Source organism: Cupressus sempervirens, chromosome 1 (genome assembly GCF_028749045.1).
Source record: "Cupressus sempervirens isolate cs-2001-9-10 chromosome 1, ASM2874904v1, whole genome shotgun sequence".
Classification (NCBI taxonomy): Eukaryota; Viridiplantae; Streptophyta; class Pinopsida; order Cupressales; family Cupressaceae; genus Cupressus; species Cupressus sempervirens.
The window spans coordinates 592,646,276-592,672,209 of NC_143118.1; positions in this window are offsets into that span (position 1 = coordinate 592,646,276).

Here is a 25,934-nt window from a genome sequence, read left to right on the forward strand (position 1 = left end):
AGGGGATGAATCATTGTATTCCAACTATAACTTAAATCTATCTTGTCATGTTCTCCATCAATATCCAATAATGTGAATAGTACCAAGAGATAAAACATGAAAAATAACATATTGATTTATTAACTAATGAAAACCTTGATCAAAGGGAGAATTCTAGTAGGGAAGGAACCCATAAAATGATATACAAATATAAAAGTTTTTGGTCAAAGAATGTGAGTTTCTTAGGAACCAATTATAATACAATTAGTACATATAGTCCCTATTAGAAGACTTTGAATCACTATTAGAAGATTCTATCTTTGTTAGGAGTAATAAAGAAGATAATTGAACCCATTATCCACATTGCTTCAACATTTTTAATCAAATAGATATTTAGGACAAAACATCCAGGTAGTGATTTGACCAAACCTGAAACTCTATTTCTGATACAATTCCTTTAAAGTTATCAAGCCAACATCAAAATAATCCTCTTCTCTACTATAATAAAATTTACATGCTCAAACCACATTTGCATGAATACAATACAATGTGATACATACAACCTAGGGAAAGATTCTTTCCTTTATACCTTCTCCTAAAAATTAATTAAGTTAGCCTTTTGATATTCCCATATGTATAATTAATTACATAGGACTTTATTAAGATATTACAATAAATTTTGACATGTTGCAATACACTTTACAACTTCCAAAATAATTCCCACTACAATATTTAGATGTTAGTGAATATTTCACATGTTACACTTCAACAACCTCCCCAGAATGATCTCTAGAATATTCTAACACAAACATAGCATCAAAAATAAGTATTCAACCATGATTTTTAGATAGCTCACATTAATTCCATCTCTCTCAAAAGATACAATTGAAATATCAACAACCTATTTCATGCACATTGGTTTGCTACCAATCTTCACTAAAGAAACTATAACTTATCCAACCCTTCATATGAAGATATGAAAACATGTATTGTGTAGTATCTGAACACATTCTTGAACATGATTCTAAGCCCATGTCACTTAACCTATCATATCTCAACTTTTCTAATCAATCCAACCTTTGCAATGTAGGCAAATATTGTTTGACATAGACTCAAATGCATACATGTTGACATAAATGACAAATATTTCATCAATGCAACACATAAGGATCCAATCCAAGTTCCAACCACTTGAAAATATCCTCTTTATTACAACAATATTTTCATCCACAACTTTCAAATGTGTGAATAACCTATGAAGAACATTCAAGCCTTTTCTAATGGTTAGAAAGAAAAGAGATGGGAGGATGCATAGGGTTCAAAAGGAGAGATAGGGGTTAGACTAATAAAACAATATTGATAGGTAAATGGTTATTGAAAAAATAGATCAATGAAGACTAATTTTAACACTCAATTAATCTCCATTCATTTGCATGAAGATCTTTGATGAGGATGGCTCAATATATGTTGTGTATTCCTATTTATATTAGGAAAACCACACACACAAAACTAATTAATTTTTTTCCAATGGAAAAAGAAAATAAATGCAAGGCATATTCATAAATAAAATCAAAGAAAACTCTTTAGAACAAGATATAAAGAACATAATCTTAAAACAAAATCAAGCTCAATAAAATATTAGTGATTATTTAGACATATGTACAAGCTTTAAAAATTACAAAATATGACCAAAATGTATAAAATTATATTTTCTTAGTGAATATATAAATGAGTTTGAATTAGTATCAAAAAGGTATTTACTAGGTGTTTACCATAAACTTATCACTATAATTCATATTAACAGATATCTTCTACAATATAAACTAGTTTAATAATATGTTGTAACCATAAAATAGTAAAGAAAAGTAATGATAAATCATAAAATAATTCAGCCAAACATGACACAATTATTTTGGGTCTTGTAGAAACCATTTGTTAGAGGGAAAACCTTTGGTGGGAATGGTACTTACAATTCTTCATGGAAATTGAAAAGTTTTCTTGGTTAAGAGCTACATATGCCACCTTCTAAGTGACTCACCCGATCAGGAGTGACTAATACATTGATAGATATATCTAATAGTCATATCAATAACTACTCTTTAAATATATTTAATCATACTAATATTGTGATCACCTAGTTAGAGGATTTATAATAAGTCAATCTAGAACTTCTAAATTAGTTACAGATTTCATGATTAAGGGATTTCACAATAAGTTGTAGAAATTTTTAGGTATTATAAAAAGAAAGTAAATGAACTATTTATTGTTTTCCTTAAAAATATTATCACATAACTTACATATTAATTGTACTTTCTCTTTGTACTTATGATCTTGATTGCAATTTAGTTCTACACCATCACATCATATCTCTAACTTCTCTTGGGTTTGTAACCTTTACTCTGTTACTTGATCTCATTCTTATTCTTACTAAGTATTCATGAGCTAATTAGGATTCCCATAGATTTATCTCAAATCTATCTAAACTCTTCTATAAACTATTGTTCTTCTTCTATTAGATGCGTTATCACTTTGTATCATTTATAAGGTGAGATGTTGTTCGTTGAGTTCTCCCCATGATCCTCACCTAGATCTTCATCACTAATCTCCATAAGCTATGTTACTTTACGCATATTCTTATATATACTATTTTTCCTTTTTCTACATTCAATGAATTTGAATGTAAAAAAAATAGGTTCAATCCATCTCCATTTTGTTCTATTGTTAGTTGATAGTCTCTACCTATTCAACACTTCTCTATTTTCCAATAAATGTATTTAACCAATAATGAACTAAATTCCTTTGTATTGATTATTATTTTGCATATCCTTTCTACTAATAACAATCTTCTATTGGAAACTACAAATTTGAGAAATTTTTATGTTGTCATTGATGTCAAACCTATTGGTAAGAGAAAGTGTTAAAGCTACTGGAGAGGCATTTGCTAATAGTGTAGATTGCCATATTATTTTATTGATGAAGAGGATTTGAAAAGAAGAGATTATGAGATGACCTAGTGAAAGGTTGAGTTGAGATGTGTTTAAGTATCATGGAAACACAATGGGCACTTGATAAGTTAGTCATTGACAAGACAATGTATTGTTAAATCAATACATGAAGTGAAGAAGATAGTTTGATGGAGCTAACCATTGAAACAATTCAAAAGGATAATCTTGATCGAGTATTAGTGTTGCATGTCAATGAAGAAGAAAAAAAAAAATATTAAGGAATTTTTATGGAAGCCGAGTGAAATAGTTCAAGCTAAGTGTTAGTTATTGTCGAGAAAATGTATGAAGAAGTGTAGTAATGGCTAATAATAGTAATGGTAAAATGATCATGTTGACATCAAGTGAGAAATCATAGTATTTGCAAGCTACACAATAATTGTTGAGTGACAGTAAAATTTATAGTTTGAGAAAGATTTGATATTGAGGCTGACATAGTTAAAAGCATGTGGAAGATAAAGATTGATGAGTTGGAAATTTTTCATGGACAAGGAGAGGCTTTTATTTGATCAAAGGAAAGAATTTGATTAGAATTTTCCAGAAGAAGGAGAACAAAAATATGGAAGGATTTGATGAATCTAACCTAACCCTAAGATCAATGGTGATGTTTAAGAGGAAAAACATACACATAACTATTTAAGGAGGAATAAGGAATGAATTTCAAGGTTCTTTCATGGTTCATTGGTGATTTTGAGTAGAAGCATGAAGAGTTTGTGAAGAGTGATTGCTTGAGGAGATGTCAAGTAGATCAATGATGGAGATGTGAATGAAGGACAGTCACTGAACAAGTAGATGAGTGAATGGAGATCTGAATTTACAAAGCAAGCTATAGTTTAAAGATCAAACCTATTGTTACATTCTAACCATTGTATTGGTCAAAAATCAATTAATCAAGGTTGACCTAATAATCATTTTGTAAATCCTTTAATCAAGATGACAGTCTAATGGAATGTTCTAATATTTTCTAACAAGGCCACTCCTACCAAGGTGATTAAATCATTTACTAGGGTCACATGTAATAGTATTTTTTATAATCTTTAACATGATTGTCTCATAACCGAGCTCACTTTAGAAGACTAAAAAATTGGCAGCATGTTATTTGGTGATTTTTCACAAATTAGGTTTCCACATTAAATCTTGTTGTCTTTGTGTTATTTTCATGTCTGTATGTTATTATTTTACATGCCATATCTTACACTAGTTTATTTACTGGAAGATAACACATATAGAGATAGAGAATTAAGAGAATGCATGAAATGTTAAATTGGTGAAGTTATGTTATTGAGACCGAGTGGGTATTTGTGATTTGATTAATCTGTTAGAAGTAATGAATAGTTGAATTAGTACATTTAGAAATGAGGATAACTAATTCACCCCCCCACACACACACCCCACCTCTTAGTTATTCTAAATCATTGTAACATCTACTTATTTGATAATGCTTCTTATACATGTTCATTTGATATCCATTCTTCTTATAAGTCATTTCTTATTGATAGTGTATCCTTGTTTACCTATTGTCTTTACCTCTTCACCTATTTAAATAACATTTTATTCTGATATAGTTATTTGAAATCAATGACAATCTATTCTTTGAAATCATCATCATCATCAAAATCCAACAATCTCCCCTTTTTCTATTGATAGTAAACACTTTCTTCAAAATTTTCAATAATGTAGAACATGTGTTTGTATGCCGATAGGTAGCATGACTCCAAATTTTCAATCTTCAAAATGATATTTTCTCCTTCTTTGATAGTATTCTCTTTTTTCTTTCAAAATCCTTTTTATTTTTGAAAATAATTTTAACTAACTAATCCATAATTTATATTAAATAATACCAAAGATAATAATTTTTTTATACATATAGGGGTCCATACCTTTTATAGTTTATCAAAGATAAACTTGTATCTATCTCCTGTACTATTCAATAAGGTTTCCCATTATTCTTTTAGTTCTCTTAAACCAATCATATTTTCTTCTAAATTTGAGGATAATTCATCCAAATAATTAACCACACTCTGTTTATGGGTCTACACTAACTCTTCATCTTTTTCTACATAGGCTCGCATGATGTCCAAATGTGGTGCAGTCATGACTTGCAGTTCCAATATCTTCATTCTTATTCTTGATAAATAATTTCCATCAATTTTGTTTAGTGTGCCATGAAATTTGAACTTGTTGCTTGTATTCTTTTGGTATGTTATGACAACTTAGTTTGCGTTGTGCTAATCTTACCTTGCACTTATCTAGTGAATGTTATAAAAACACATAAATTGTAGTAGTTTTCTTCAATGAATGCTTAATTTCTTCAATTATCTTTGATAAACCCACTTTCAATAAAGAAATTTTAGCTAATAGTTTTTGAACCATTTCCTCCTCAACTATATTCTCACCTTCCTTTGCTAATATGATTCATGTCCAGAGTTACTAATAAAATCAATATACATTTTTGATTGGTCTATCAAATGCTTCTCTTTATCAACTATTACATATGGCACTAGATCTTCAAATAAATCTAAAAATATATTCCATATTATTCTCTTCATCTTCTTTCTCTTATGTGTCTCTATATCAATCTTTTTCTTAAGTTCTTATCCATGTGTGTGTATCTCAAATGTTATATCCTGTGAATTTCATTGTATCTCTTTTAAGTATAGAAAATTTTAGATCATCCTCATCAATCTATGGATCATCTTCTTCATTATCTTTTGTAATCGTTTTCCTCTTACCTTTTGTATCATGTGTATCTTCTTTCTCACCTTCATTAGTGTCCTTTTCTTTTTCTTGATCGGTCTTTTCTTCTTTCATAACCTTATACTTTTTGTCATAATCTTTCTTCTTTGTATTATCTCTAGTGTTATATTCTCCTATTTCCCATGTCATTTGAGACCTTTGATGATTTCTTTTTTATTATGTCTATCTTTACCTTTCTAACATGTGTCCTATTATTTATTTGTATCTTATTCTTGGTCAATGTCATTTTGTTTCTCATGTTGGAGTGAGTGCTACAAGTCAACATGTGTGATATTCTTCTCAATAGTGTTCTTAACTCCTTCAAAAGTTATTTCATCTTTCTTGTTCATATCTCTTAATATTTCCTTTGTAGATTGTAACTTGGGTTCTAGTAAATCCATAAGTAGTACATTATGCATATCAAAATGTTTACTTTTTTTCAGTGATCTTCCTTTTTGGTGGCTTGGTTGACATTAGTGTCAAATTCATATTTTTCTTATTCTTTAGGGTCTTTTACTTTTTGGTGGCTTGATCTTTTCTTCCCAAGTTTCATCCAACTCATATGAAGATGAGTATAAATTATAATTGTCCTCATCTTCACTTGAGTAACCATGTTCATCATCTTCTTCATATCATGCTTCTTCATGATACACTAGATCGAAAACCTTGTTTTCAATACTTGAGTCACAACTTTCAGCCTCTTCATCCTTGTAAAGCTAAGATGAACACTCTACAAATTTATGAGTAATGACATTGTTGACACAATTAAAATTAACAATAGGACAAGCTATTGCTGAAACTATTTCATGATTTTGGAACTCACCCCTTGAATTAGCTTTATCATCTACTGTTGTAGAAATATCATCACATGCATTGGAATCTAAATTTTCAAAATGGTTAATTTCAAAAGAAAGGATACCTACATGCTGATCTAAATTTAAATTTTCTAAATGACATTGATTTCTAATCTCAAATGCATCTTTCTCGCAAACCATTCTAGAGAAGTGACTCTTGGTTAGTCCATACTTTAGATTACTTTCAATCTTTGTAGTTGTCATGAATGCCTAATGCAAAGTCTTGGGTTCTTTCTCCCTCAATAGGTAGCTCACTTTCCCATCAAATAAATCAAAGTAAACAAACAAACATACTTGATCATTGGGTCTACATTTCTTAGGGATTTCATTCAAAGCTCTTCCAAATCTAATATTAAACTTAGGAATAAGTTCACCATTCCTAATATGGATCTTCAAAAACTTCTAAAAATAATAAGATATGCTTATTCCATGAAGGCTGAATGCAAATCACTCCAAGATGAAATAAAACATGATGGAAAAAATGAAAACCAATCTCTAGCATCACCTTCTAAATTTTGGACAAATAGTTTCATATGCACGTCTTTATGAACAATCTCAAAGTCACCCATCAAATCACTAAACAAATGAATATGATGACTGGCTGAATCAAATGGCTCCCATTAAACTTAGGAAAATTCTTTCCAAGATAATATGGCATGATATTTGGGAAACCATGAATTCCATCAAAATGTAATGGCAAGTATCTCTTGGTAGAAATAGATCTACAATTTTCATCAGCAAACTGCATGCTAGGTCAAAATAAATTTGACATCCTTCACAAATTTACAGCTCATTCACCAAGATAGCTTTCATAATTCGTAACTTACAACATTTCTAAAAATTCTTCTACCAATCCAATCTGCAAATATAATCTAACATGTAAACAAATTTTTTGAATCTATCTTTCATGAAGTATGCATCAATGCATCAAAAACTTCTCCTACTTAGTGCTAAAAACATCACTTGATGGAGAAGATTTTTTATAACTTACTTTCATAGAAAAATAAATCTCATGAAAGTTAAAATAAATTAATATGTGATGCTTGTAAATCTCTTTAGTGCTGCAAACAACATATTTTTAAATCATGTTTTGATTTAGGAACTCTTGCATAGCACCTCACATATTCTTTTCAACCATGGCCAAGAACCTTAGATTATTTCTTCTAGTCTTCCTTCCAAATATTGTATCATTCATCATACCTTGAACTTGATAATGCACTAGTATAGAGATATAACTTTGAGTCGCTACTCACCAATTGAGAAAATTTCTAATCAACTTGCACAATACAAAAAGCTAGTCCAAAATTTATAGCAAGTTTTTGAAAGACTTTATACAATAGATTTGGAATTTCACATTCTTAACAAGGTGGAGTAAATTTAACATTAACTTTGATTTCTAATAGAAATTTTGCAAAAATTTCAAGTGATCTCAATGTAACAATCATTGCAATTCCTCAAAACTATTGTTGTTAATGAATAAGATAACCACTGGGATGCATGATTTTAAGTAAGAAATTGTAAATCACATTAGATACTCACTATTCCTAATTATTTCAAGAACTTCTTTCCATTGTATTGAATCTCTTTCTAGATTCTCAAGGTTTGTCTACTAAGATGATTCAATACATCCCCATAAGTGTTGCCATTTTGTTGGCTCCTAATTTAACAGAGATTTCAACTACCAAGTAGCCAAGACAAGATTGCATCTAAGGGAGACTATCTCCTATAATGGAAAAAATTTATCTAGAACTAAGGCCAACTATAAGGTTGAACTCCTTCTTCAACCTCTGTAAGACCTAGGCAGGTAGACCTATAGATTTGTTCATATGGTACCAGTTCAAAGCATACATCTAAAACTATACAAAGAAAATTAAACCCTTATTTCTCCTATACTTATACAATGACAAAGGTATGCAATAGAAAGTTATAAAACCTATGAAATTCCATTATTTGATGTTCATACAAGAGAGAGATGCTAAAAGAATTGTGGAAACCCAGTTGAGAACTTGCTCAAGACTTTGGGAACCAACCCTGTACAATGAAAGAAGAAAGAAAGATATAGATGAGGAAGGACTCATCGATCTAATCAGGAATTGAAATTTTTCCAATAGAATCTCCCTCCAATATATTGGAAAGCCTCTCTCTCTTATCTCTAGAACTAAAAATTGGATCAAATCCCATCATTATGCCCAACGAACTCTAAAAATATCTCCAAGAATGATGAGAAAATCCCCTTTCTAATTAACTATCAAATTTTATGTCAAAAGTTTTCAAAAGCTCTACCAAAATTATTTGGAGACTAAATAATATCACTACTAAGACCCTCTCCAAATTTGGCACCTACCAATTTCACTGTTTAGCCATGAATTGATTTTGAATTACCCATGCTAGAATGTAGTTGAATAAGTAGCACCTCAGATAAAACCTAGTATAACTCTTACCCACTGATACCTATAAAAAAACTAATATAAGATCTATAAAATAGACTCTAAGAGTCTTTTGTCAATTTATGATAAGCCTATACTTTCTTAAAAGACATGCTGAAGGAAACCATTTGAAGTCTAGGTTCAAAAACTAATGTAGAGACCTTTCAATTTGCAAATATTTTCATTTTAACCCAAAGTTGAAAATATATAATAAAAATCAGTTTCATTTAAAATGAGGATTGCATGTTTAGAGGAAACTTTTAAAAAAATCAATATTTTTAAAACCCTAAAAAATTTCCCCTCTTTCTCATCTTGGGTCAAACCTGGTTAACTAGTCTTGCCATGTGGCACCACTAGATTGGTCCATTTATGAATTGCCATCCTAACACATAAAAATACCTTAGAGAAATTTTCCATGTCATCACCATGTATCACCTTCTCATTGGTCCATACTACCTTGGCATCTTACTTCGTTAACATCTTCTAAACATCTCTGCAACCTAGGTGCCATGTGCCACCACCTGATTAGTCTGTTGATTGTTTCCTTTCCTTTAACATGCTACCACATGTCACCATCCTATTGTTCATAAAATTGTTTTATTTCTTAACCTCCAAGTATTTTCCCATAGAGACATTACGATAGCCATCAATTTCTACCATGTGGTAGTCTGTCACCTTGTCACGTGCTAACTCACCAATCACCACATAACTTCTAAGAATGTGAAGCTTTGAAACATGTTCTCTTCTTCCATGTCACCTACCTCAAAATTTCAACCATGCCATCAATTCCACCTCAACACCCTTTCCACATGGTATCTTTTCACATTCTTTCATGTTGAGTCACTTATTGCCACACAATCTATGACAACGTGACATGTGTCGATCCTGGTCTAGTCATCCATCTCAAAATTTGTGTCAAGCCTTAAAGTGTGTGCCACATAGCATGATCTAATTGATCCATCTCTTCTCAGTCACCAATCTTGTTTGGACTACATGCTAGATGCAAAATTTTGATTAGTTGTTTGGGAGTCCAAGTCATCACATCACCCATCTTGAAGTGTGTGCCACCTCAACACCCCTGCCACATGGAAGCCTTCTAAATTCTCGCATGTTGAGTCACCTATTGTGATATAATCTACAATACATGTGGTGATCTTGGTCCAGTCATCCTTATTGAAATCTTTACCAAGCCTCAAATTGTGTGTCATATAGCATGCTCTAATTGGTCCATCTCTGCCCAGTCACCAATCCTATCTTGTAGTATGTGCTAGATGCCAAATTATAATAAGTTGTTTTGGAGTACACATTATCACGTTACCTTCTTTGAAGTGTGTGTCACATCATCAATGTCACCTCAGTACTCCTATCACATGGCAACCTATGACATTCTCACATGTTGAATCACCTATTGGCATATAGTCACATTATTGCAGATCATCAATGTCACCTCAACACTCCTACCACATGGCAACTAGTCACATTCTCACATGTTGACTCATCTATTGCCACATAATCTAAAATAATGCGACTATGCACCATATGTTGATCCTGGTCCAATCATCCTTCTCAAAATTTGTGAGAAGCCTCAAAGTGTGTGTTACATAGCATGCTCTAATTGGGCCATCTCTACTCACTCACCAATCTTGTCTTCAACTATGTGCCAGATGCCAAATTCTAATTAGTTGTTTTGGAGTCCACATCATCCCTCTATGTTTGGACATGTTGATTCAAAATTTATGTATTATCATCAGATCATGATTAGGACCCACAAGCATGGTCTCATGTCTCAAAAGGTTGATGCCTTTTAGACATTATGCATAGTTTGGACTTTTATATCAAAATACTAGAAATAAAAACCATACTACAAATGTGGGATAAATGCTTTAACATATTGTGACTATATGACCTTTACAATAGAGAAAAAAATTAACCCCAATGAATTTGAATGTCCTATGTGCATTTCTTGTAATCACATCCCAATTCCAAGCTATCATTTGACTTAGCTACAAGTTTTCTCTACCCTTTTGGTGATGTACCTAGCCCATAATAGAGGATGGCTACAAGAGTCAATTTTTTGCTAATTCTTTGCAATACACAAATTTGAGAAGAGAATTTATTATAAAGGTGGATCCTTCATTAGTGGCTCTTGATACTCACATTCTCTTTCAAATTGGGATACACGCAGTGTAAGAATGCTTGAAACAAATCCCATCTTTTTTGTTGTGTATTTTATATATCCTCTACTTAAATATGTGGGTTCGTGTTGAGTGAAATAAATTTTAAAAGAAATTTCTATTGCTTCCAAACTCACAATCATGTCCTCTGCAAGTAATCATCATTGACCTAATTTCAAATGACACCCATAACTAGTTTGGATATTCTTCAATTTGTGGAAATTTTCACCCATTTCAATAGAAAAAGGAAGATTGATTCACCCTAGCACTTCAGTGGTATTGCTACCTATTTTTTATTTCCAATTTTGAAAGATGTGTCTTCAACAAGTACTAATTTGTTAACGTTTTACATTTGCAATGTATTCCCAATTGTTGATCTTCTTGTAAACTAGAAGTTTTTAACACTTAACCACATCTTCTCTTCAACATAGCACACTCCCATGTTAGATTTTGTATTTGCAAATGAGAAGGTACTTGGAAAAGCTGATAGGTTGTATTGTAAAAGATGTTAGAGATTGGCTATATAGTAGAAATTATCTAAAGTGATTTATAAGCTCTCCTCTATCACCAGACTACTTAATCATCACACACTATGCTTCATTCTAACACTAAAAGTGTTAAAGATTCAATGTTGACTTATTTTTTCCAAGCTTAATTCTCTCCTTAGTGTGTGATGTTTAAGGATGGCCCTCTATCACTAATGGTAGGATTGACACCATTTAATATCTCCATCAGAAAAACTTTTGCATCAAACCATAAGGAATAGTGGTCTTTCTTCAATTGACTTCATGCTAGAAATACAACTCCATGTTTTTCTAATGAGTAGATCTTCTAGAGTGCACTCAATAATGGAGGCCTTTAGTGTTAATTTTCCTCCATTAGTTTCGTTGCTCCATCCATTAGATTTGGAGTCAAGAAATTTCTATTTTCTTGAAATTATTTGTAGGATCTATTTAACTTTGCACCTTTAGTATATGCATATGTTTATGAACTATGATTCAATGAAATTAGATACATCATCCCAATCTGATAACATATGTGATTTTTGAATTCTACCTAGGATATGTTTGATTTCATGTATAGGAACAAATTGGTTGGACTTTGTCACTTTGATGCTTCCATGTTTCTTGGGAAAAGCTTCCCAATCCAAGTTAACTGATGGAATAATGACCCCCTTGTGCCTTCGATCTCAACTCCACATTCTACATGAGGCATCATGTATATAAGAAATGTGTCCTCATATAATGGTTGGGAGTGGATGATTGTCACCAATTGCTTCTTGTTCACAAGATTTATTCTCATCTAGGCCATCAAATTTTGATTGACCTCTAATATCATTTAGAGAGGGCCATAGAAGTGAGATGTAGAAAAGGGTCAATGTATATTTCATGATTCTCTAGCCTTTTTTTATTAACTATCCATTCTTGTATCTTTGGGTAAGTCATCTGGATTAGGAATTCAATATCATGGTTCTTACCTTATGAGGGAATTTAAACATTGAATTTTTTGACAAGTGGGCAAGGACTTGCAATAAATTTATCTATCTATTTATAGCTCAATGCATATAACTACTCAAGATGCATTTGAATCATTATAATCCTTTTATACCTTTGATATTATAAAATAGCAAATGACTTTCATGTTTATCCTTAATGTTAACCTAATCAAAGTCTTCTTTACAATTTTGCAAGGAAATACTACAATATACTTCTAAGAAAATGGCATCATCTAAGGATGTAGAGTTTACCTTTGCTACTAACAATAGCCCCTAGATTTTCACTCAATATGAATTTTACTAAAAATATTTCCCAACTGATTATCTGATATATTATAGTTCAAAAATTCTACCTTAGTTATGACATGCCTAATCTCCATGCTCACAATTCAAACCCACCATTATTACTTACACCACTTCTAAAAGTTCTAATGTCTAAATGATCAAATTCATTCAAATCTCTTTTAATCATCTCGACTCTAAGCCACTATGCCTTATCAATCTCATGGATTTAGTCAACCCCCAAAGTGGGTCTAGTTTATTAGAAAAAAAAACTCAAACACTTGATTTTTAAAATAATCCACTGAGTTCATTTCACTAATTAGATTCAGAATCGATGACTATTTAATCACCTTAAAACTCTTTTTCAACCTTTTGCAAACTATAACTTTTGTGCCACAAGACCTCTAAGTCAGCCTTAAAAATTGTCAGAATCAAAGAATAAAACCCTAAAACCTTGTATTTGTATTCTTTAGTATATACTCTTTCAATATGAAAAATATCACCCCATGGTAGTCATTCAGTAAAAAGATATTGACTAAAAAAGTTTCCTCCTCCAAACTACCTTGTATTTAAACATGTTAGGAATAGATAATCACATTCGGTTTTGGTTTTGAAAACTTTTCAAACACACACTTGGAGTCCTAAAATCTAGGGCATTGGCATATTTTAATATGGAGAGTATGAATGTGTAGTTTGGGTTCATGATGAATAACTGGGCACATTTAGAAAAAACTAAAAGATGGCTTCTAGAATTTATAGAACATGGCAACCTTATAAAACTAAGATTTTTGCATTTGGAATGGTCTTAGGAAAGCATGCAAATGGATTTGTCAAGATTTGAAAATTAGTAAACTTGAAGTATCTTCAGTCTAGAACAAAGTGATGAAACCCATTTCATCTCATCTATCATAGTTTCAAAGTTATAACATACTAACCATGCCTTATGATTAATTTTTACTTTTAGTTACTAATAAAAGTTTAGAAACTGCATTTGGAATCATGTTTGGAAACTAGTCAAATAGATTTATCATACACTCAAATCTAGAATATAGTATGTCTCTAACCCCTAGAATGCAATGGAATAGGAATTTTCAGATTTTAGTGAACTAAGTCAAAGTTATAACTAGTCAATCAAGGCTTCCTAAAATTTAGAACAATATGCATTAGTATGACAATAGTAAACAAAAAATTTTGAGGGATTCAAAATTTGGTCAAAACATATCAAAACAATTCAAAATCTAAAACATAGGTTCTTTGGTATGCATACTAAACACTTCAAAAATGGGGAATCATGAAACTTAACTAAGTGCAAGAAATTCAATTATAAACTAGGTTTCCTATCACTATTTGACACTTAAGAAAAAATTCAGATTTGAGAAATGCTCAAAATGACACTTCATAGAATAACTCAGAATGAAAATATATCATCATAGAATGTACTTATGTATTGAATAAAGGTTGTTAAACACATGAGATACATTCAAATTCAGTGCTTCAATTTTGAGTCTTAATAGGTCATATGAAGAGATATTATACAAATATGTCATTCAAACCTATTACTATTTTCTATTTTTATAATTTTCATGGTTTTGGTCATAAAGCAATTGATTGTAAGAAACCTAAGTTTGATAGTAATAATAGCAATAGAATAATGTTCAAGGATAACCCTTCAGGTAATGAAAGTAGCATATCCTCAAGAAAATATAATGAAGGAGAAGGAGCTAATGGAATAAAGAGAAACATTGTGTGTTACAAGTGTAACAACTTTGGACACATTACTAGGAATTGTAGAGGAGTAAATCAAAATGGACCTAATTAGAGAAGGAGCACACCTGTATGTTAGTTATGTCAAAAATTTGGTCACATTGCAAGATTTTGCATAATGGATATGAGGAACATCAATAGGAATCCAAATATCAAAAGGAACAATAAAACAAATATTAGAAGGAATGATTGTAACAATAATTATAAAAAAGATGAACCTAGAGAACATGTTGAAGAATTCAAAGATATATTTTCTAAAGTAAAAGATCCATCAAGATCACATGTGGTATTAGAAGAGTAGTATTTTGGTGTACCTAATGAGAGCTTGAAGCTAGAAATCATATGTGATTCATCCTATTTTATTTATGCATTTATCTATTAAAGTTAGAGAACTAGAAAGAAGGAACAAGAGTTAGAAATCGAGTTGGAAGTTACAAAATTAGTATGTGGTAAATTAGGTCGAGGAATTTCTAGTGAAGAGCACATGTTATTTGGAGATTGCATGAAGATGTACAAATGAAAACAAGTTTATTGCTTAATAGCAACAACTTTTTATAGATTAGGTAGTTGCATAATCAATGTGGAGTTTAATTTGGAAGGATTCAAGGCATGTAAACAAGATTGTGTGTACCATTTAATCATCTAAAGAAGTTAAGAGTAGTAAAGAGAAAAGTGGTGATGAATTGAAATAAAATTGATGTTTTTTCAAGTGTGAACCAAAGGAAGCCCTAATTACATAAATTTTGGGTATTTTACAAAGTTTTAGTTGCATTTTTAAGCTTTAAATCAGTTAAAATGGAAAATCTAATAGTCTATGATATAAGTGAGAGACCTAGGTATAAATTCAAGAAAAATCCCTATGTATCTTTGGAAGATGACCCTCTAGTAGTACTTTCACAAGTTCCACCTAATGTTTTGCATGTTGAAGACATTAGAGGTTATGTTCACTACAAATTCAAAAGTATTGGTTATAATGACATCTAAAAAGAACTTAATGAAGTTTGTAACAATGATTTGTCTATAAAAAAAGGGTATCAACATAATAAATTAGATATTTTACACTGAGTTTGACAACCATGAATGGTCAAGGATAATTCTGAGCATAATTCATGGAGATGTGTTCAGGATAGGAGACATCCCTATAATGATTGATAACAATCTAATCCAAAAACTCACTAGCCTAAGTAATGAAGGATACAATCCAATAAGTGACAAAAATATAAAGAAACAAGTTGAATTAAACCTAGAAACTAAATCTGATGGAAGGAATATAAGGACTAGTCTAATAAAGAAAATTGATATCAAATTGATTAGACGGATTATTGGTTACAAGTTAAATTATAGATCAAGTATGAATTATGTGCATGTTGGATTCATCCATATAGCTTACCTAATGGTAGCAAAGAAGGAGAAAGTTAACTTGTGTGAGATTGTGAAACAATAGTTGTTTGATAACATAGATAGATTGAAGAAAAATAAAATGTGGTGTTTAGATTTGAATCACTATTGACACATGTTTTTCCAAGTAATTAGATAGTTTCTTGGTGTAATTAATAAAGAATAGGGCAGTAATCAATGTACCATGAGTATAATAACTAAAGATTATAGGAGACAACTAGAGGAGAAAATAAGAAAATATATCTCAAAGATGATGAAGAAATTCCAGTCAGCCATGAAAGAAAGGTTCAGAATTCCACCAACATTAGTAGAGAAATATAAGGATGACATATGCTTTATGGTAGAAATAGATGTCACATGCATGGAGGTAGTAGAACCAAGGGTATAATTCATTGATCCTATGGGAAAAATAATTCTAAAATTAGAAAAATACTTGAAACATCTTAGATGGGGTACATATGAAGAAAATGTGGAAGAGGTATATAGCGAGCTTCAAAAGAAGGAGATCAAGAAAAAATCTAAGAAGAAAGTTGAAACCATGAAACAAGAATTGGAAATGCATCGTGAGAAATTTAGATAGGCACTAGGAATAGCTCTAGAAATGAGAGGTAGTGGAAAAAATGATATCATAGTTGCTACACCTTGAGAAGTTGGAAGAGTAGGAGAAGGAGTTACTATAGCAGGGCAATCCACTCAAATACCAAGTGCTCCCTATGCAACATTATCATAAGTACAACCCACAATTGCAAGACCTATATTGAAGGAAATGGATGAAGAGGAAGTAACAATAGTTGAGGAAAAAATTGTCACCTCTCTTAGGATAAGGAAGTCTGAAATACCTTTTGAAGTAAATAAAAAACCTTTTGAATCCCCATCAATGAAAACAATAAAGCAAAAATCTACTGGACCAAGAAGAAGAAGAAAGAAACTATAGGTGATTAAGTCTAAAGAATCAGATGAAGAAGAATCAAAGGAACAAGAAGATAGAACAATTGTAACGGTTGAGTCAAAGAAAAAGAAGACTTTGGGTAAGAAATCTTGGAAACCAAAGGTAGAAATATTAAATTTTCAAATCATTGACAACAATAATTTGAGTAGTTGAATAAGTTTTATCACTTGTACAATAATATGGATAGATTGTAACTAGAAAATGCAATAGTAAGAAACATGATCTTGACAAATAAAAGTTTTGAAGATGTCCAAAATAATATTCCTCAAGACTTGTATAAAAGACTTGTAAATAGAAGAAGTAGAGTAGTACAAGAAGACAAAAAAAAAAAAAAAGATAAAACAAAATTAGAAAGTTGTGCAAGGTTAATAATGATTATGACTTAGAGATGATAAAGAAGGGTATTGAACCCTTACTTAGGAACAACAAAAGAGATATTTTAATAATGGGTGGAAACTATGAGGAGGTAATAATAGAAACTATTGAGGTAATCAAAAGTTTTATGATTGCAAAAGAAGAAGAGAGAAAAGACCTAGGGGGAGCATTCCCCATAATACCTAAATTGATAGATTAAATAGAGGCTATAGAGAAAGAAGAGACCCTAATAGTATCCACACCTAAAGCACTATTAGTTCTAGAGGTCAGCAAGGACATTGTAATCCCAAACCTTTCATTACAGGTATATATTAGTATAGATACCATGCAAATAGAAAATACCATAATCATAGTAAATATTGAGGAAGAAGATCCTTTCAAGAATTTTGGAATGCATATTGTTGACAATTTTGTCAATTATACCAGTTCTAAAGATGATGAAGAAAAAAAAGAAAAATGAGGAAGAGGAAGAGGAAAAAAGAATAGGAAGAGAAGAAGAAGAAGAAGAAGGTAGAAGAAGAGAAAAAGAAAAAGAAAGAGAAGGAGAAAAAGAAAAATGAATAAGAGGAAGAGAAAATAAGAAAGTAGAAAAAGAGAAGAAGGAAGAAGAAGAGAAAAAGAAAAAAGAAAAAGAAGAAGGTAAGAAGAAGAAGAAGAAAGAAGAAAGAAAGAGAAAGAGGAAGAGGACAAAAGAAAACATGATGAAAATGAGAAAAAGGAAAGTGTACCTAGTTCTTCTAGGACACTCATTACATTAGCAACACTAATAGGAATATATGATGATGATTAAACTAAACTAATCTCATCCCTTAGCAAAATCATAGAGAAAATTAGGAAGCTAAAGAGTCTGCAAATCACTTTGATGGAAGAAACTCAAATACATGATAAAACCTTGCCTACAATGATCCCAAAGATAGAGAAAAATCTTTGATACAATCTTTTGATATGAATTTACCAAGCTATCAGACATTGTAGAGATATTAGCATAGGCTAATCATGATGCACAAATGTTCAACACTACTTGTCAGAACATTAGAAATGATTTTAGAAATCTTGATGTATGCATTAAAGAACTTAGAAAATATGAACATGAAGGAAATACAATGAATGCTAAGTGTGCACTAACATTTAGGTTCACTAAGGACAAATATGATGAGCTAAAGAAGAAAAATGAAGAATTTGAGGAACTAGTAAGCCATCTTTAGCAACTAAATCAGAGAATTGAAGATGTTGAGGAACAAGTTGAGAAGATTTATGATGAGATAGGGCTTATTGAAATAGAGAAAGATAGAGTTGCAAAGATATTTTCACTTCTTAGAGAAAATGTTGAAAAGAAATTATTTGAAGTATGGAACCTATCATGGAACAATCATTATTTTGTCAATGATGTCAAGCTTACTACTTGTTGGTGAAAAAAAAACTACTCTTTGGTCTAAATGCTATCATTTTTTTGATTTATGAAGAGGATTTGAAAAGATAAGATAACAAGAGCACCTAGAGAAAGGTTGATTTATATGGTATATAAAAGGAGTACTAAGACCAAGTAAGGCATGGATGAAATAATGTATTGTTTATCTACTTAACAATAAGTTGAATGGCCACTTAAGCAAAGTAAAGAAGAAGTGTTTTCATAAAAAGTGTCTACTAAGCTTGGCTGAGAAAATAGTGAAAGTTGAGAAAATTTAGTGCAGGCTAAGTAGAAATTAGTACATGTCGAGCATCAAAAAAATTAGTAGGTGCCAAGTGTTAGTAAAATAGTATAAGTTCTAAGCATTAGGAAAATAATAGTAGTGGGTGAGCAAGGAAGACTTAGTAGATGTCAAGCAACTCAGTTTTGGTCAAGCATCAGAAGACTATTATTGTTGAGTGAATAGTGTGGAAGTGTGTGAAAGATAGGCTTGATGAGCTAGAGGTACAAAATTTAAGGTAAACCATTTTGAACTGAATTCAAAGAGGATTGGAGAGGAAGTTTCTAGAAGGGAATAAAATGGAAAAGTGGGTAGATTCATTTGTTAGAAAGGTTAATCTTCCCTTGGATGTATTTAATTGGGATATTCCAAAGATCCCTAAATGTAGTTTGTCCTATTGTACACATGTGGAGGACATGTCATTGTTTGTCCTTTATTCCACATGTGAGGACAACTCATTTTTATAATTCCTTTATTAAGGAATTTAGTTTATCCTCCTTAAGAGGATTGTGACACTTTGCACACACCTATTATGAATGTGGCATTCATAGAAATGGGAGTTACACATGCAACTCCTTTCTCATCTCTTTGTAAGAGATGCTCCTCGTTCTTTCTTCTTTACACTCATCACTTTGATGTTATTATATTGAGCTATTTTGCTCCAACACACTCTCTCTCTCTTCTCTAGGCATTTGCCTTCATTCATAATACTCACAAGGGGTTTTCTTTGCTTTCCCCTTATAAATCCTTGTCTCCATTGTTGAACCATCTTGGTGTATGCTCTTGGATTTTGCTTATCTCATGGTAACATTGTTTCACACTTAACTTACTTGGATTGTTTCTCGTTCCTTGCTCAATCTTATCATTTCTTACATGGTATTAGAGCTTGGCTATCTAATCCTTGTTTTAAGTTTTGTGTTGAAGGTTGCCATTCATTGGAGCACACCTTATTTGGAGACGTCATTGAGAGAAGAAGGTTGTGTTACAATTTTTTGCTCATTCTAACATCCTTTGTGTGTAGATTTTATTGCATCATTTTTATCATTGTTTTCTAACCCTCTTTGGAAGGCTTGCTGCCAAAGGGTTTTCTGTTCAAATTTTTTTTTCAAATTTTTGTTGCTCTTGTTTTGGAAGGCGTGCCACCAAAACAAGAAGCATTTATTAAGCACTTATTTATTTTAAAATTGTGCAATTTGTTTAATTATACATATTTTATATATTTATTCTTCTTATCATTTAATTAAAAAAACAAATTTTCCTTCAATTATATTAAAAAAAACCTTAGGTCACTCCATAGGTTAAGGTTTCAAAATATTTATAAAAATTTTCCTACTCTTTTTTAAAAAAATCTAATACATTTTTTAAAAATATATATTTTAATCTATATCTTAATTTATCTATTTGGCAAATCTATTTTTAAAAAAAAATTTATGAGTTTTTAATTAGAACTCTCTAATCCATAAAATTTCTATTTTTTTAAACCTTTTGAGTTCTTAAAGATCAATTAGATCTTTTCTTGTTTCTTTTAGAAACCTTCCTTATTTTTTTCTGTCGTTCACAGGTTGTTTTTTAAAAAAACCTCGATTTGTGGCTAGTTCAGAGGATTGAGAATTCTTATTGCGAGTTTTTCAATTGAGCACCTAACTTATCTTCCTCGGTATCTTCATTATTCAGGCTCGCATGCAAATAAGAATGCTCTTTTCAATATGTTCTTGAGGCGACTTTGCTACTTTCATTGCTTGGACTGCATCGCCCTACTTCTCCACCATTATATGCTTCTGCCTCACTGTGTTTCTCACTCTTTCCACGTCCATAGCTCTTACAATCCCAAAATGCCTCCAAATTTTTTGTAAGGCTAAAACACCTCAGCGGCATTCTCCTCTGCAACAGCTAAATACAAAAGCAAGTTGCAAAAATGTCTCAACTGATTCAAAGATGGGTGCAGAGAGTGTTTCAGACTTATGTGACTGTGATTGCTGAAGGTGGGCGTAGACTACAAGCATGGTGCCTGCGGTTGCTTGATTCATTGGCAATCAACAATGAATCATTAATTTGAATACATTAAATCCACAAGTTTTATTTACTATTTTTTGTGTGCAGCTTGTCCTTATGCTTGAGTCATTATCTGCTTCATAACTTTTTCATTTTTGTTTATTCGCATTTGTCATTTTGCCACCCTGGACCTCTGCATGTCATTGGTTTTATTTATTTAGCAGCTTTTTCATTCTTATGATAGTTACTTTCTCTTACGTTTTCTTTTTTCAATCATTCTGTATCATCTTAATTATAGCAAATTAGATTCCTCTATTTTTTTTTCAATAAAAAACACTTAAATGTTGTATTATGTTTTTTTTAATCATTAGAAATCATTAATATAGCCATCCTAAATATAGAAAATTGGATTCATTGTTTTTTAGGCTATAATAATTCTAAAAATGCTTCTACAGGAATTTTTTTATTTCAAATTAATCCTTGTACTAACATTTCATTGCAGAGTTATATCATTTTTTTTTTCAGAAACTTATTCATAGTTCCATCATCACGTTTTGTTTTCATTCAAGTTAATGTATAAGTCATATTTCTATTAGGGGGGACATTTTTTTTTCATAAAGATGTCAACCTTAATTCCAGAAATAAAGCTTAGTCATTCTAATTATCATTCCTGGAAAACTCATATCTCATTCATTTTTCATTTCAAACACCTCTTCGAGATAGCCACTGATCCTTCTATTGAACCTGGTTCAGTGGCTACCCAAGGCGAAAAAGATACTTGGAAAACTAAAAATGAAGAAGCTTTAGTTTTAATTGGTATTTCCATTATTCCAGATTTATATGTGTTAATTGCACACGGTTCTAAAGCTCATGATGCCTGGTCAATCTTGCAAACCAAGTATGATAGTGGAGATGAATACCGCAAAATACAATTGCAGGATCAACTTGAAGATCTCAGGTATACAGATTTTAAGAGTATGGATGAATTTCTGTCAAAATTTGATTCCCTTAAAAGCCAAATTATTGCTTTAGGTGTTCAGTTAGAGGACATTCGTTTAATTCATCTTATTCTTAAAAAGTGTCTTCCTAGACAGTTTCAACAGTTTATAACTAATGTTCATGCACAACTTGCTATTCCTACTTTAACTTCTTAGTTAACTTATGTTATTTTTCAAACTTTAATAAGACAGGAAGAAGCTAAGCTAATTCAGTTTGGTACCCTTAAATCAACTAAACTTGCATTTATGTCTCAAAATTCAAATAATAATAATTTTCATTCAAATAATAATAATAATAACAACAACAAACAATATAATACTAATTCTAATAATTCCAACAATAAATTTCATGCGAAATATAACAATAATAACAATCGTAATACTAATAATCAAAGGAATCATTCCAATTCCAAACCTCATTGTTCTTATTGTGGCAAAGATGGTCATGTTGTCAATAACTATTTTAAAAAGAAAAATGATAAAAAACCTATGAATATCAGTAACCATAATCAAAAATCAAATCATAAAAAGGTAACTCTATTGGTTCTAATTCTCATCATGCTTTTACTTGTAACTTTAATCTTTGCAGACCTTTAGAATGGATTGTTGACAGTGGTGCATCACAACATGTAACTTCTCATAAAGAAATTTTTGATTCTCTACAACCTGATATTGCTAACATTCCTATTCAATTAGCTAATAATCAGACTTGTAAAGTTGAAGGTTTAGGCGATGTAACTATTCCTAATGGTAAATTGCATGATGTATTGTATGTACCTGATCTGAAAACTAATTTTCTTTCTATTTCACAGTTATGTCAGGACTATAAAGTTGAATTCTATAAAGATACATGTTATTTCATAGATCCTCAAACTAAACAAGTGATAAATGGATAATGACAACTTATTTAAATTTCATGAATTTGCTAGTTCACGATATTCTTTACATACTTCTATTGATTTCAATATATGGCATGAAAGACTTGGCCATTTAAATTTGGATTATATTACTTTAATGAAAAAAAACAATATGGTTGATGGCTTGCCTCACATTATTCCTTCTAAGATTGCTTGTACAGGTTGTATGAGTGGTAAGATGCATAGGGAGCCCTTTCCAAATGGAAAATCATGGCGGGCAACTACTAAGTTACATCTTGTCCATAGTGACCTTTTGGGCCCCATGGAGGATAACTCCATCCAAGGTTCTCGGTATGCACTTACCTTTGTTGATGATTTTTCTAGATGAACTTGGATCTATTTTTTGCATAGCAAGGATCAAGTTCTTGATATATTCATTGAATTTCAGTTATATGTTGAAAGGCAATCTGGTTTTAAACTTAAAATTCTCAGAACTGATAATGGAAAGGAATATGTGAATAATGCTTTTCACTCTTATTTGAAATCATGTGGAATTAAACATGAGCTTACTATTCCTTAGACACCACAGCAAAATGGTGTGGCGAAAAGAAAGCATCAGACCATTGTTGAAATGGCTAGAAGCATGTTGCATGCTAAGAATCTGCATTATAAATTTTGGGCTGAAGCCATGTTTTGTGCAACTTATATTCTTAATAGGACTCCTACCAAATCTCTCAAGGATATTACTCTAGAAGAGGCTTGGTCTGGTAGGAAACCTGATTTACATCATTTGCGGATTTTTGGATCTGTTGCTTATGTTCATACTCCTAAACAAAAAAGGCATAAATTAGATGCTAAGTCATCTCCTTATATGTTTGTTGGTTATGATGAAAACACGAAGGGTTATCATGTTTACGATTCCACTACTAACAAAGTTCAAGTTGCTAGAGATGTTTGTATTGCAGAAAATGGAGTCCATGACTATTCTACTACACATGATGTAGAATTCAATGGCACTAAAATTATGTTGGTGGAGGACCAACCTCCTTCTCTTAACCCTACTTCTCCTCTTAACCCTTCAACTCAAGTACCACCTATTATTTCTACTCCTACAAGTAATGATATTCAAGTAGCTACTAATGATTCTTCCTCTATTGATAATTCCATTGCAACTAAACATAAACCTAAATGGGCTCAAAACTTAATCAATGAAGGTGATGACTACATTTCTAGATTTGGTGGAATTAAACATAGAAGGATTAATTATTGTAATTATGCTTTGATGACTACTATTATGAATTCTAATGATCCTAAGTCTTTTGATCAAGCTAACTCTCAACCTCATTGGCAAAAAGCTATGCAAGAGGAATATGACTCTTTAATTCCTAATCAAACTTAGGACTTAGTCAAGTTACCTCATGGAAAGAATATAGTTTCATGTAAATGGTTATACAAAACAAAATTGAATACTAATAATGAAATTAGTAAATTTAAGGCTAGACTAGTTGCTAGAGGTTTTTCACAAATTGAAGGATTAGACTATAATGAAACTTTTGCTCCTATTGCTAAAATGCCTACTATCAAATTAATTCTTGCTTTAGCATCTAAAATGAATTGGCCCATTCATCAAATGGATGTTAAAAGTTCCTTCTTAAATGGTGATTTACATGAAGAAATCTATATGGCTCAACCTCCTAGATTTGTTAAGAAAGGTAGTGAAAATTTGGTTTGCAAATTGAAAAAATCTATTTATGGTCTTAAAAAATCACCTAGAGAATGGTATTCTAAAATTAATTCTTTCTTTATTTCTCAAGGTTTTTCTAGAAGTAAGAATTATCCTAATTTGTATATTAAACATACTAACAATGATATTATCATTTTTATTGTTTATGTAGATGATCTAATTCTCACTTCTAGTTCAGATGCTTTGATTTCTGATATTAAGTTTCAACTTAAATAGAAATTTTAGATGACTGATTTAGGTATTTTACATTACTTCTTAGGTATGCAAATTTGCCAAACTCCTAAGGGTATCTTTCTTTCTCAAAGCAAGTATGCTCATGATCTTTTAGAAAAATTTAAGATGAATGATTCTAACCATGTTTCAATTCCATGTGAATTAGGAACTAAATTAATGGCTGATATGAATACTCCTTTTGTTGATGAAACTTTGTATAGATAGTCGGTAGCACGTTTAAATTATATAACTCTTACTAGACCTGATATTGCTTATAGTGGTGGTTTAGTTTCTCGATTTATGTCTAAACCTCAACAAACTCATTTTAAAGTTGCTAAACAAATCTTAAGGTACATTAAAGGAACTATTAATATGGGATTATTCTATGATGCCAATTCTGAATTTATTTTACATGGCTATACTGATTCCGATCTAGGTGGAGATCCCAATGATGGGAAATCCACTTGTGGCTATTGTTTCTTTGTTGGTTCAGGTGCAATTTCTTGGAAAAGTAAAAAAGAACACTCTATTTCCCTTTGCTCAACTGAAGCTGAATACAAAGGTTGTACCAATGTAGCTAAGGAAGCTTTATGGATTAGAAGACTTCTTGACGATTTGGGTCTACCTCAACAAGAACCTACCCCTCTACATTGTGACAATCAAAGTGCTATTGCCTTGGCAAAAAATCTAGTTTTTCATGCAAGGACCAAACATATTTCACTTCAACATGACTTCATTCAAGAACAAGTTGAAGACAAGCAAATTACTCTTCTTTATTGTAAAGGTGAAGATCAAGTGGCTGATGTTTTAACCAAACCACTTTCTAAAGAGAGATTTCAATTCTATTGTAAAAATTTGGGTTTACAACCCGTTGATGTAAACTCCCCAAGTAAAGATTAAGGGGGGGTGTTAGAAAGGTTAATCTTCCCTTGGATGTATTTAATTGGGATATTCGAAGGATCCCTAAATGTAGTTTTTCCTATTGTACACATGTGGAGGACATGTCAT